Source organism: Ammodytes marinus (genome assembly GCF_949987685.1).
Source record: "Ammodytes marinus genome assembly, chromosome: 11".
NCBI classification, from domain to species: domain Eukaryota; kingdom Metazoa; phylum Chordata; class Actinopteri; order Uranoscopiformes; family Ammodytidae; genus Ammodytes; species Ammodytes marinus.
Window position 1 is genome coordinate 10,337,262 of NC_137215.1, and position 12,869 is coordinate 10,350,130.

The 12,869-nt window shown below is 40.3% G+C and overlaps 1 protein-coding gene across 2 annotated transcripts in view; it reads left to right on the forward strand.

Moving 5' to 3' along the window:
* Positions 1-1,350: 1,350 nt before the first annotated feature.
* The window catches only part of ccser2a (coiled-coil serine-rich protein 2a), a 48,589-nt gene continuing 37,070 nt past the window's right edge, over positions 1,351-12,869 (forward strand). For both annotated transcript variants that reach the window (XM_080037226.1, XM_080037227.1), the window contains exon 1: positions 1,351-1,891. The gene's annotated coding sequence lies outside the window, so the exon portion shown is untranslated. The remainder of the gene's footprint in view (positions 1,892-12,869) is intronic.

Consider the following 12,869-nt stretch of genomic DNA (forward strand, 5'->3'; position numbering starts at 1 on the left):
TATACGAGTGGGAGAGAATATATGTTCACACTGATATCTCTCTCAATTTCTCACATTCAAACTACCTTTGTAATTCAGACACACACATATGCAAACGGACACGCAAACAAGTCTATGACGGGCAAAGACACCTCTGAAAATATTATCTGTCAAGGGAAATAATATGGAAAAGGCTGCTCTCTGGTGGGTGTGGTGGTGAATAACAGTTTAACTAGGCTATATGACTGGCACAGTTTTTTTTCCGGGCTCATAGATAAAACTAGCCTACAGATAACATTTTAAATTAAACAAGTTATCTGTCAGTCTGTTATTGTTTTTACAGTTTGCTTCTTGACTCAGTCTCTTCTTAAAATATGTAATGAAACCGCGCCATAAACATTTTCTCAGAGTAAGCTCTTCTTAGGCTACGAAATAAGCTTTGCATATTAAATTGAGAAGAAAACACAACACAAAACATGAACAAGTAAAACATTAAAAAATCTTAAATGAAAATATATCCTTATCCTTAAATGAGTTTAGACTATTAGTAAGCTAAAATAGCATGTTTCTTAGTTCAGCAGAGTGCTGACCCTCTGGCCCTGTGTGATAGGCCTATGTGTGTTGCTAATTTGTTTGGGGACATAGCCCACCAACTCGGAATGATATCAGCCTTCAGGCAGGTCCTGCGTATTATTATTTTTTCACCGGACTTCACTACCTGTCCTCTGTAGGTTCCTTACTCACTGTTGACATTATAGTAAGCTAATAGTTAAGGCCCTCTGTGGGAAGATATCTCATATCATCGTAGGCAGGTTAAATAACCATAGCAGGATGAATTTAGCCAACTTAGCATGCTTTCATGCCACGAAAAATAAAAATAGGTATTACATAGCCTACAAAAACGGAAGGTGTTACCCAAACTAACACTCTATTAGCTCTACAAATTGCTAATTTTAAACACAAGGTAATAATAACTTAGGACCTATGAGTGAAGTGTGATGAGGATAACGTTCCTATCGCGCACGTGCATAGAGCTACAACAACTCTGCACGCACGCTCATTACAGTCTGACGTCACATCAACGGATCAAGCTAGTTTCTCTTCAGTGAACGGAGCTATTGAAAAGTGCGAAATTAATACTTTACATTCAGAAAATAACGAACAAACTGCTGACAAACACACTTGAAAACTGTACACAGACGTAGGAAAAGTGGCATTTTGAGATAAGCACGCGCTGTCACCCTTTGAGACCCAGTTGACATTCCCACCACAACACGCTCCGCCCAGCTGGAAGCGCGAGGACGATGTCGGGATGATAAACTGCTTTGGGAAAGTCAGGCTGTTCCGTGTGGTCGCTTTTTGTGGTGGTTAGTTTGTTTACAAGGCTGGGGACTGGATTTGTATGAGGATTTCACATCGCGTACATGGCCGGGTTTTGTTTACGTTCACCCGTCGCTTCACGGACAGTCTTGTTCAGTGAGTAGCCTAATTCTCGGTTATCTTCATCAATTGGTCGGTGTTGACAGTTCCAATAACGGCTCAGTGATAAAGCGTCGGGCTCTGAACGCTACTTTAACATTAAAGTGGAAGTACCCTACTAGCCTACATGGAAATGGGAGAAAATCCCAACATTTTGAGTGCTTACTTCACAGGCAGATCCTCATCGTACAGGACTCGGTGTAGTTTATTTTAGTTGACAAATTATTTATATTATTAGCGTAAAGCCTTTCATTGAACTTGTGTAGCCTAATGACTGCTGGCTATTGGGCTAGCTGTGGAAAGACTACCTCTAGGCCACTTGGCCGCTCACTTTACAACATATTGTTATCCGCAACAAGAAAATGATCAAGAGGACTGTTTGCTGACCCTTCGATGAAGCTGCAGCCTACATGGTTTTAACGTCATAATTCAGGTAAGTGCTTATATGTTACATATCAGTTCATACAAGTCCTAACACTGAAAGTTACTATGTTTTGATGCCTTTACATAGTTAGGTTACCTTATTTATCTGCGTGGGTTGTGTGGGTAGCATACAGTAGCCAAAGCGTATAGGTAGTGTTCTAAACTGTTGTAGAGCTTTTGATCAGTTATCCGGATAAGATTTCTTTATCATTTATGTGAGTCAGAAGAGGCCATGTTTTCAACGTCACAACCTCATCCCCCACTGGTCATTACACGCTCTGGAAGGATTCACTGTACCATGAATTAGGATAGCCTTTTATGTAATAAGCATATGAAAACCAACTTGTTATATAACCAATGATTACTAACAGAAATTGTGCTCACAGCACAGGCCTTATTACGTTTTTATAAAAACTCAGAGTTGTTCTGCTTGCCAGGTGACTCACATTTATGGCTAGTTAATACATGATGAAGTGAACTTTTTTCAGATACACAGCTGAATGTGTGTTCCTCATGCACATGTCAGGATTAAAGGGTAGCTAAAGATGACTCAGGAGCCCTCCTCAGACAGGAGTTTGAATTTAACCAGGGTTTTTATACCATGCAGTGCAGCCTTACATATTCATATTTTTATACCACAACTGAAGTTGCTGTCAGTCAAGTCTCATAACCATGTGTGCATGTGTGCGCGCACCATTTTAGGCGATGATCTATTACAGCCCAGACAGTGCAAAGCACCATGGCATCGACACGCCACTGCACATAGGATAAGGCATGACTGATTGGCCTTATAGTGTAAGTGAGATGGACACTCCTCGTGGTTTTCAAGTGTTTGGGTGGGGTTGCATTTGAACACACACACACACACACACACACACACACACACACACACACACACACACACACACACACACACACACACACACACACACACAAATGCAAAATCCATGTGTGTGTTCCTTGGCACCTGTTAGAATAGGTCGTGGAGCGCCACCTTGGCTGAGGGTGTGTTTACAATCTGATTCCCCCCAACAACAGCTGAATGTATCCGCTGTGGTCTGCCTGCAGAAGACCCCCCAAATTGCAGTTCAATATGTGAGGGGTTTTCCAGACTGTGTTAACGTTGTCTACCTGCCTTCATTTATTCCCTAACTGCCAGTGTCAGTGTTGTATGTTATCTATTATCTAACTATGTGTAAAATTACATTACCATGTGCATAGTTGTCATTCCAAGACATAGTCATGCCTAACCTTGAGGCATAGAGATAAGATGTTACGGGCATGCATGGTGGTAAAAGTGACTACTTACAGCACAGTGTATTGAGTCGTTTTATGACAGTGCAAAAGACTGCAGACTGAAGGAGTCTGTGTAGTGCAAGGTGAGAGTTTAACAACTTTAAGATTGTCTACATGCGCTTTCTGTAATCATCCTTTCACTTGTAGGCCTTGTTTTTACTGTAGGTTGTTGTCAATTCCTTATCTCATCTCATTTATTGTAACATGGCGTTTCTCTTTAATTCTCCTCTGGTTTTTCTTTGTTTGCACTGACTCACTCCCCCCACTAAATCTACTGTAGTTCAAAATCAATAATGGACCTAATAGCTGAGTATTTAAAAAGCCCAGCGATGAGTTCATTCAGGATAATGTATTGTGGATAATATGGCCTTGGGCATGTTTTGTGTTGTGTTTTTCTCCTCTGAGCTTATAGAGACTAGGTTTGACTTTGACTTTTCTCTGATCCTCCTTGCCCTCTACCCTCACTGTATGGGGCCTATCATTATAGCTATACTTAGCCATGCTTATCAGTTCTGTCATTCCTCTTATTAAGAAGAACGCAGATGTTTAAGTGCTTGGAATAACTCACCATTTGTAGCAGAGTGTACACAGGACCTCCGTTGCAAAGACAGGCTCAGAAATTCACATGTGCTTGGGGCAAAATAGCCCATCAAAGATCAGAAAATGCCCTTGGAATACTTAAAAATGGTGAGCAAATTTTTTTTGTTTAGGAGTGCTTGCATGTTACCTGTCAAATTTTCAAATTTCATGTGTTTTCGTGTGAACGCTTTACACATTTTATTGATCATTTCTATCTATAGTGATTTATTTTCAATAGCCTAATTTTTTTAACATACAATTACAAAAAAAATTACGTTTTTGTAGTTCGTATAGAACATAGCGTATCTTTTTTTGTACTTTTAATAAAAGCAATACCATTATATGGTCTTATCAGTGTATAATCCCTGTTCTTATGCTCCAGATAATGTGTTTACACAGGTGCCGTAATGAACACAATGCAGGGTGGTAGCAGCAGATGTTTGTCATAAATGGTCTGACAATTGCACTTATAGTCAAGAAGACACAATGAGCTGTTGCTGAACTGTCGGAAATCTTCGACTCAACATGGAATAGGCCTGTTTGGCAGCTGGCCTTTTGACTTTTTAGAACACGTGAGATAATTTGCATATGAGTCATATTTCTTGCCATTGCTGTCATTATTTTTCTATTGACAGTATGCTAAATTATGTTTTACAAGGCATGCTTTTTCTTTAATAGGAGTATAGAAGCTTAGTATATTCAGTATAGATTTAGCAGGTTGCAGGGCCACATGCCTTAAAATCTTTACATCCAATGCACTAATCTTTCCAGGCTTTTGAGTCATGTGATATTATATAGTATGTGCTTTGGATCTGAACAGCTAAATATGTTGGAGACTGAAAGCTTTGTTTTGAGGGTGAAATTTAGCTTTTAACTTATCTGCACAAACACTGCTTAGTCATGCTAATGCTAAACCATCTACGAACTGTGTGAATGACTTTGTTATTGTACTATTGTACCAGTTTTTATTTCGCCTTTTTTTAGTCACTCAATACTGCCAATCATCACCACAGTAAAAATTCCTTTGCGCCAAGGATAACACAAGAGTTTTTCTTGTGACATACACCTTTGAAGTTTAAGCTCTTGATCTGATGGCTGAGGTGTTGTGAGACCGTAGTGACATTTAACTCATTACCAATGTTCAAAAAGCAAAAACAAATGCTGTCCCAAATGTCAGTCCATGCGCTCACCTGCACAGACTTGACGTTGACATTCAAATTCTGTGTTTGCATGCTGAACTCCACTATCTGAAATGACTTAACCACTTCATTGTGTTGTGGTATCTTTCTGAGTTCAAGGGAATTTACACGGCAGGTGTATATCAAGCCTCAACCAAAAGTCAAGTCAGTTTATCCCAGAAGACTCCTGAAGGGAAAAGAAAGGTTGCTCTATTGTGTCACACACTCGTTTGAATAGGTTCCCGTGCAGTTTCATCGGTTGACTGAATTGCTCCAAACCCTGTGAAAGATTGCACACAAAGGCATGGCACTTGATAGATGTTAACCACCAACTGTGGCCTTATTTGATGTGAGGAGGCCTTGTTCTCCCTAGTAAATGGGGAGTTCTTCTTCTAATGTTCTGCCTAACAAAATAGTAGAGATTGGAGGGGAGCGTTTAGAGACACAGCCCGATGTGGAGAGGAATTAGGGACAGGAAAAGAGGGAAGTTGGGCAGAGAGGAAGTTGACCTAATAAGAGTGTATTGTCCATTCACAGAGGATAAATCCATTGGGAACATTGCATAGACTTAAGTTTTATATTTAGGGCCTTAACCAAGACTGTGTCATGGGATGCATCAGGAGTATTTTCAAACAGCCACATATCTCACTTCTCATGACTGGCCTGTGTTTTGCATTTTTAACATGTGTCAATAAGGCCCGTGTCAGAGTTAGCATCAAAATAAATTTCCCATGACTGCATAGCGGCTAGATAAGCTGGAGATGTTTCAAATGAATTTGATACAGCAGAGGAAAAGTGATGTAATTGTTCGGTTATCAAAGAACAGCTTTGGTTGAAGGGAGCCGGCTGCTGCAATGCCCATGTACTCGTAAAGTCCTAATTTCTGTGGTAAAGTTTGTGGTTGTGTTCTTGAGTCATGTGAAAGCACTACTCATAAAGGATTTATCTTTTACTCCAAGGGCCTTAATAGCAGTGGCTATAATCCCATACATGTGCCTTTACTTTTCATAATAAAAAGTGTGTGTGTGCACTTAAATCAAACACGATAATGTGCTTTGTAAAAAGTGTGACATGCTTTCACGGTTCATTTGGCAACAATTTTCACTTAAAGCTTTGATGCAGACATATCATGTGTGACATCTACAGATAAATTAACTGTACAATCTTAATTACACATCATAAAATGTGCTTTTCCAACAGCGTGAATTATTTCCTTTGTGCTCCCGAAACACGTTCAACTAATGAAGCAAATGTTATCTGATGCTCTGCTATGAATCATGGGCTGTTGATACAAATTTAGTCAAGTGTCACAGTTGTGTCGCTTCATGCAGCCACACACTATCACACTGCTGCTTACTCACTTCTCCCAGGCCTTGTTTGACCTGCCTTTTTTTCAAGCTGTCCACCAGATGCCCTCTGATTTTTCCACCTGTAAAATACACCTGTTTCCACTCCCGTCCTCATCCGCTCACCATGTGTACCAGCTATTGTCAATTGTTGTGTTTTGTTGACACAGTGTTGTTGATTTCTGCAATTCTCATATTTCCTTTCAGTTTTTTTGTCAACCTGCATGCATAACTTGGACCTGTCTCAAGGCTCCAGAACCACTCTTTTCATGCAACTTACTTTCTTGGTTTGGTCTCCATTTAAAAAAAACAAAATTTTTCTTTTTTAAACCCAGCTCATGTGCTCACACCAAACATTCTGTGCTATCTTGTCCAGCATGCAATAGCTCCAAGCTGATTGAAAGTAGGATTGGCAATTAAAGCAAGTCCAACATTGGAGGAAGCAAATTGACTCATATACTGTAGCTGTCTCAGGAGTTGGCAGATCATACTGGGTTGAAAGGATGTTGAATATTGGGCATGTGGCTGAAGGTAAAGAAGAAACAGGGAATGTTCTGCTGGATGTGAGCCATAAGTTAAGTGCCTGTTGAAGTGACCTTTCTGGCCCCTAATTAAAAATAAAAATAGACTGAGCAGGTGCTAGATGATTGCTAATACACAAATGTATTAAAAGGGAAATAATGTGCTTTATTAGCAAAAGGATGACTAGTTTAGTTATTTTGGATAATGTCACTTATTTCTTTATAGGCTTAAGCTAGGTAACCAACACATCTAAAATCACTTATGTGGAGTAAATGCTACATCAGTTATTTTCAGCCATTACAACATGGGGTCAGTTCATGTGAGTTGATTTGTCCAACTAAATTAATTTATTAAACTGTTGACAGAAGTTGTTTGAAATCAATCTGATGATCTGTGGTCTCAGTGAAGTTTTGATTATACTTTGATTGTAAAGAACGCCTCCGGTGCAGTGTGCCCTGCCTTTGGCTTCCTCTACATAAACGACTCTAATGACCTTGATGACAGTGATTGACACCCGCGCTGTTGCCTGGTGACACTTATCAAGCTTTTTAGCCCTTGTGGCCAATCAGAAGGTGAGAATGAAATGAGTCTGTCAGATGTAAGGCAGTCTGCTCACTGTGTGGTTCAAGTGAAGGTCAAATAGGAGATAGGGAACAGATACTCACATGTCTGTCAATGCATGCAGTACACACACACAGCTGTGAATGATATAGCCGAGAGAAGATTGGAGGAGTGGGATTATGGTGACGTAAATGTGGACATGTTAACAATGGCGTATTGGGGCCATTGTAGTTAAAGGAATACTTCACCCATACGGAAGCAGCGTTCTATCATTATAAAATCGCTATAATGATATAATGAATAAGGTTTTTCTTCCCTCAGTCTTTCCTCAGTCTTCCCTTGGCTCCAGCTGTCCTGTTAATCCTAACCATACATTTTTTTACTAGTGTGATGTCACACTAGTAAAATGTAGGGTTAGCCAGTGAGACCATAAAACACTCTTTCTGTCTTTTCTCAGGCTAGGATGAACCGATTTTTTATTTTTTTTGCACATTTATACTACATAGGACTTCAGAGTTCAATCTTTAATCTCAGATAGTATTCAATTTATTTATTGTAATTTTGTGAGTTGTTTCAGATAGTTTTATAACTTCAATCTAAGAAATTCTTTTTTCTCATGTTTTTGCTGTTTATAAACCCCTGTCCACCAGCTTCATACAGCCATTTATTAACCATCATACACCTATTTACATTTAGGATGCTATAATAACTGTGAGATAATTTATATATTGTCCTACCAAAACACTGCACCACACCTAAGAATAACAGCAGAATTATTCTTATGTATGAGTCAGGGCGAATGATGAGGACTTTTCGAGAGTTTTTCTGTGTCGTGACCCCCCTCCCCCTCAGTCTGGTACTATCTCTAAAAATAGTCTACTTTGAAGAACACCTATATACTGACATCTACTGTGCGTCATCTAGCTGATTTTGATTACAGCTTTGCTAATAGGGATGTACAGCATGACACAATTATAAAAGCTACAGGAGTCCTTTTGAAATCTTGTGTTTTAGCCTTTGATTTTTTGTTGTTGCTGAAGTGGGGTTTGGATTAGAATCCATGCTCTGAAATATCAAGGGCATGTGACACTTAATAAGCAGGCCGTATTGTGGAACTGGCAATGCTCGTAGGGTTTTACTGCTGGCACTTAACAGAAAACGGTTGAAGGATGGGGAACCAGTATGCTGTCAACTGTGAAATGACTGGGGGAAATTGAATTCATACTGAACCTCTACTAGAACCATAACAAATTCCTCTTTCCCGGAGTTCCCTTTAATGTGCAGCTGAGTGCCATAGCCAGGATCTGTTTTTCCTTTATTATCCCCTCTGGTGATCTAATGACATTATAGCACAGCAGCATTGCACACTGTACATTGTTACTTCTAGATTTTCTGGTGACAGGAGCATTACGTTGGTGAAGTCCTTAGACATTGTACTATATACTGTGGATAAATTATCAGAATTTTCTCACTGCAAACAACCTTATCCTGATGTTTTGTTCACTTCTTTTGTCGGTGCTATTTCACCCGAAAAGCCTCTCCTCTCCTCATTACTTGCGGCACACTGAAAAGAGCCTCCTAAAAGACGCCCTATCAAATATTAAACACACCCATGAAGGCGCTGTTTTTCTCCACCCACACACCCTTTGCACAACACACACACACACACACACACACACACACACACACACACACACACACACACACACACACACACACACACACACACACACACACACACACACACACACACACACACACACACACACACACACACACACACATAAAAGGAACGAGGCAGACGGCAGGCAGCAGACAGATCAAACTCTGAAGAGTGTCTTCCTCTTCCTGTGCTCTCTCTCTCTCTCTCTCTCTCTCTCGCTCTCTCGGGCACTATGCCTCACTTTCAGTTTAGATGATGGAGGTAACAAAGTAGAGAGAGTGACTTGGCAGGTCGTAGCTCTCATTTTAACGATTCCCCTAGGATGAACAAGATTGGACAAAAGTTCACTGAGTTAAGGTAATAGTTTTTATCTACTCTTTCCATGGTATATTATGAGTACAAATGGTAAATCCGGCCGCAAGATGGATTCATTTAATGTGATGCTGCGATGTGTGTGATGGTGGCGCAGTACGATACAACATGCTTCTTAATCTAGTTGATTACCACACCTTTAACCCCCCCCCACTGACTCCCTACTCAGACTGTTTCCTCTGTTGGTCTCCTGTCACTTGATCTACCCCAGTTAGTGTATAACATTACTCCAAGCGCCCAATGCTTTCTCATTGTATTAGTATCTCGTAGCATCAGTGCAGCTCTGCCCACTATTGCTTTCACTCAATACACATTAGCCTAGCGTCAGTGTTGCTTTCATCCCTGTCTCATTCTATTAGACTGCTCTAATGGCACTCTGTTAATCTCATCAGTGAGAGAGCTATGGCCTACTACTGCCGTGTCCAGATGACTAGCCCTGTTATTACTCCACTGAGACACTGGGCTTAGTCAACATGTAAATGAATCTGCTCTTTGGGGTTACATACAGAGGGAGTTGAGAATTCATTCGTTGCTATATGGTTATATTTCTTATCAATTATCAATTATCTGATTGGATACTGTGAATAACATAACATCAGGCCTACATATTTTCTCTTCTAAAAAAGTATCTGTTCTGCGAATTGGTCAACACACACCCTTTGATTGGTTTAGACCCTCCACTGACAGAGGCAAGAGGAAAACTTCTCCGAGATTGCCGTTTCTGGGTGTCTGTTTTGTTTTGGTCAATTGCCTTTAAAACATATGCCTTGTCTCAGAGTAGAGCCAGCTGGATGACAGACTAGGCTCTTCCCAAAAGGTGTTATATAACCAATGATCCATATCATTGATTGGTTTCGGCTCTATGAAAGACAGATGTTCCGGGATAAACCGAATTAGGGAGGTATACAGATGAGTTGCAGCTGCCTTCCACAGTGTGCCAAGAACAAACCATTTTTAATTTTTTTTTTTTCGCTTACTCCATCCATTCTTCCTGTCCCTCCCTCTACGTTTTCCCCACTGTATCTTCTTTCTTCAAATCTCTTCATAATGTGGTTTAGGCACAATCCATGTGGACTTGAATTCCTCAGATGTCCCTTTTTAATATTCAAAAGAGCAAGAGCTTTGTCTGTTATGTCTTGATGAAGCTACTTTATGTTAGCATTTTTCATTTGTGTCCAGTTGGAAGTTATAAACATTTATTTTATTTTAAGGAAGATATTCTGACTATATAAGCTACCGATAACTCTATACAGGAAACAGTTCACCTCAGCAAAAGTACCACAGAATAAGTCACTCTGTAGATTTTGATCTAATCGGAGGATGTTTTCTGTTGTTGTAGGGAATCACTTACTCTGTATCTTTCTCTGGGGCTTACCACACTGACTACAGTACATTCCATTTCCACCCTTTATTAATCTTTCAAATTGAATGAAGCAAAGGTATAAGGAAGGAGAGATGGATGTTTTCTGACTTGTTCAGATGTGTATTGAAGACTGATAGGTAATTTTGAGCGTTGGGAGATGGGGATAGACCGACTGTGAGGATAAACAGCATGATAGGGAATTGTACTGTGTGTTGTAGAGCACCGCCATATATGCGTAGCCCAAGTGACCCCATAGATCATTGCCCTGGGGCTGTCCCATCCTATCTGCATCCATCCTGTTACTCCTGAAGAATGCATCTCTGTAGTGCGTCAGCAGTTCAAATGAAAACGCTTTTTCAACAAGAGTTATGAACTCTCGCAGATACGATATTTTAGCCTGCCTGCATCACCGCCGCCAGGTGCTTTCTGTCTCAGTGTCGTTTGAGTGGGAAGCAGAGTACAAGGCCAAATAGCCTCGCTGGCCAAAAAGTTACCATAACCTGTACAACAGAGAGCAAGAAAATATGTCATCTCACTCTCCTGCTCATTTCACACACAGGGATCACTGCTGAGAGCTGTGATGTTGCAGGTCTTGCAGAGCATTTCTCGATGGGAGAAGTCTGCCTGAAGTCTTGTCTCACTGTCCATTTAACAGTATCTGTCTCACTGTCCATTCCCCTTTTTCTTTGTCAATATTCTCACTCCACCTGCTCTCGTTCATTTAGTTTTTTCTTAGCCGCTGTTGATGAGACGTGAAAACATGGGGAAACCGATATTTGATCTAGTCTGGCTGATCGGATGTATGAGTGTTGAGATTGGGCCAATGGCCAATCATAGGGCTGCTGACGGATTCTATCTGCAAACTCCTCAAACTCCTTCCACGCCGTAGCCTACCTTTTATGCTCTCCTCAGAGCAGAAGACAACAGATGTGTGCATGTGTTATTGTGCAGCTGCAGCGCCAATAGCATCTAGCACATAGACTTTATATAAAATAAATGTTGCTTCACATACGGTGTCGGTCTGCACCAAATTGCACTATTTTGAAAAGGCACGTTGCTGCATTGCACTATTTTGAAAAGGCACGTTGCTGCATCCTAGATGACCTAGAGCCATCCACGACAATTGTGATTGTTTTAAAGAAATGTAAACAGGCCAGCACATTTTACCACCAATCTCAGAAATGATATAGCGTGCTGCCAGACCATAGTATTACTAGCTGTAGTTTGGTCTGGCTGTGTGAGAATATACATGCTCTGGTTGATTGGTTGTTGACCTGCTATGCTGATAATCCCCTCCATAACATGGACGAAATCTTTGAAATATTACCGTTTTGGAAAGACGAGATGAAACTATTTTTGCTGTTGACCTATTCTCAGTGCAGTGAAGGATTCAGACAAATATGATAAATAAATATGATAAAAACATAATTTCAACTATTCTCCGTAGATCTTAATGTCGAACAGGCTATAATGAGATCAACAACCACTTCGGAATGGGAGCAATTTCTCCTGTCATTGCAATGTAAGTAATTTATTTTACAAACTTAGGATGGACAGTGTACTCTGTGCACAGTTTTCTTTCCATTATTCATCCCTTCACACTATCAAGGTTCCATGTTTTATATGCAGTGCAGAGCTCCAGAAGGGAAGCTGGTGGCCTTGGTAAACATATAGGTTTTAGTGTACACCTTGTGCTTGATGTTCATAAACCTCTGGGAGATTTATTTACACTGGTGTACTCTTGAGGGGGAGGGGGGCAGGCTTTCAAATATGAGCTTCTGACAGATGGCCTGCAAGGTTTACTGCCCTACCTCTGAATGTGTGTCAGTCAGTAAGGATCTCTTGTGTTGTTTATTTGTGACTTAATGTGTGGAGGTATTAGCCATACTGTGTCTTTGTCTCCTAGTAACAGAACCAGGCATTTACTGACGTTTGGTATGCTTGATCGGATTCTTTGTCTTATTTTCTAATTATTTGACAAGATTACATTAACTGATTGATATAATAATTTGTAGACACATTTGTTTATACTCTGCAATATAAGGTCATTTCATTTGAACATTGTCTTTGGCATTAGTACAACACCAGTATTGAACACCAGTATGGAA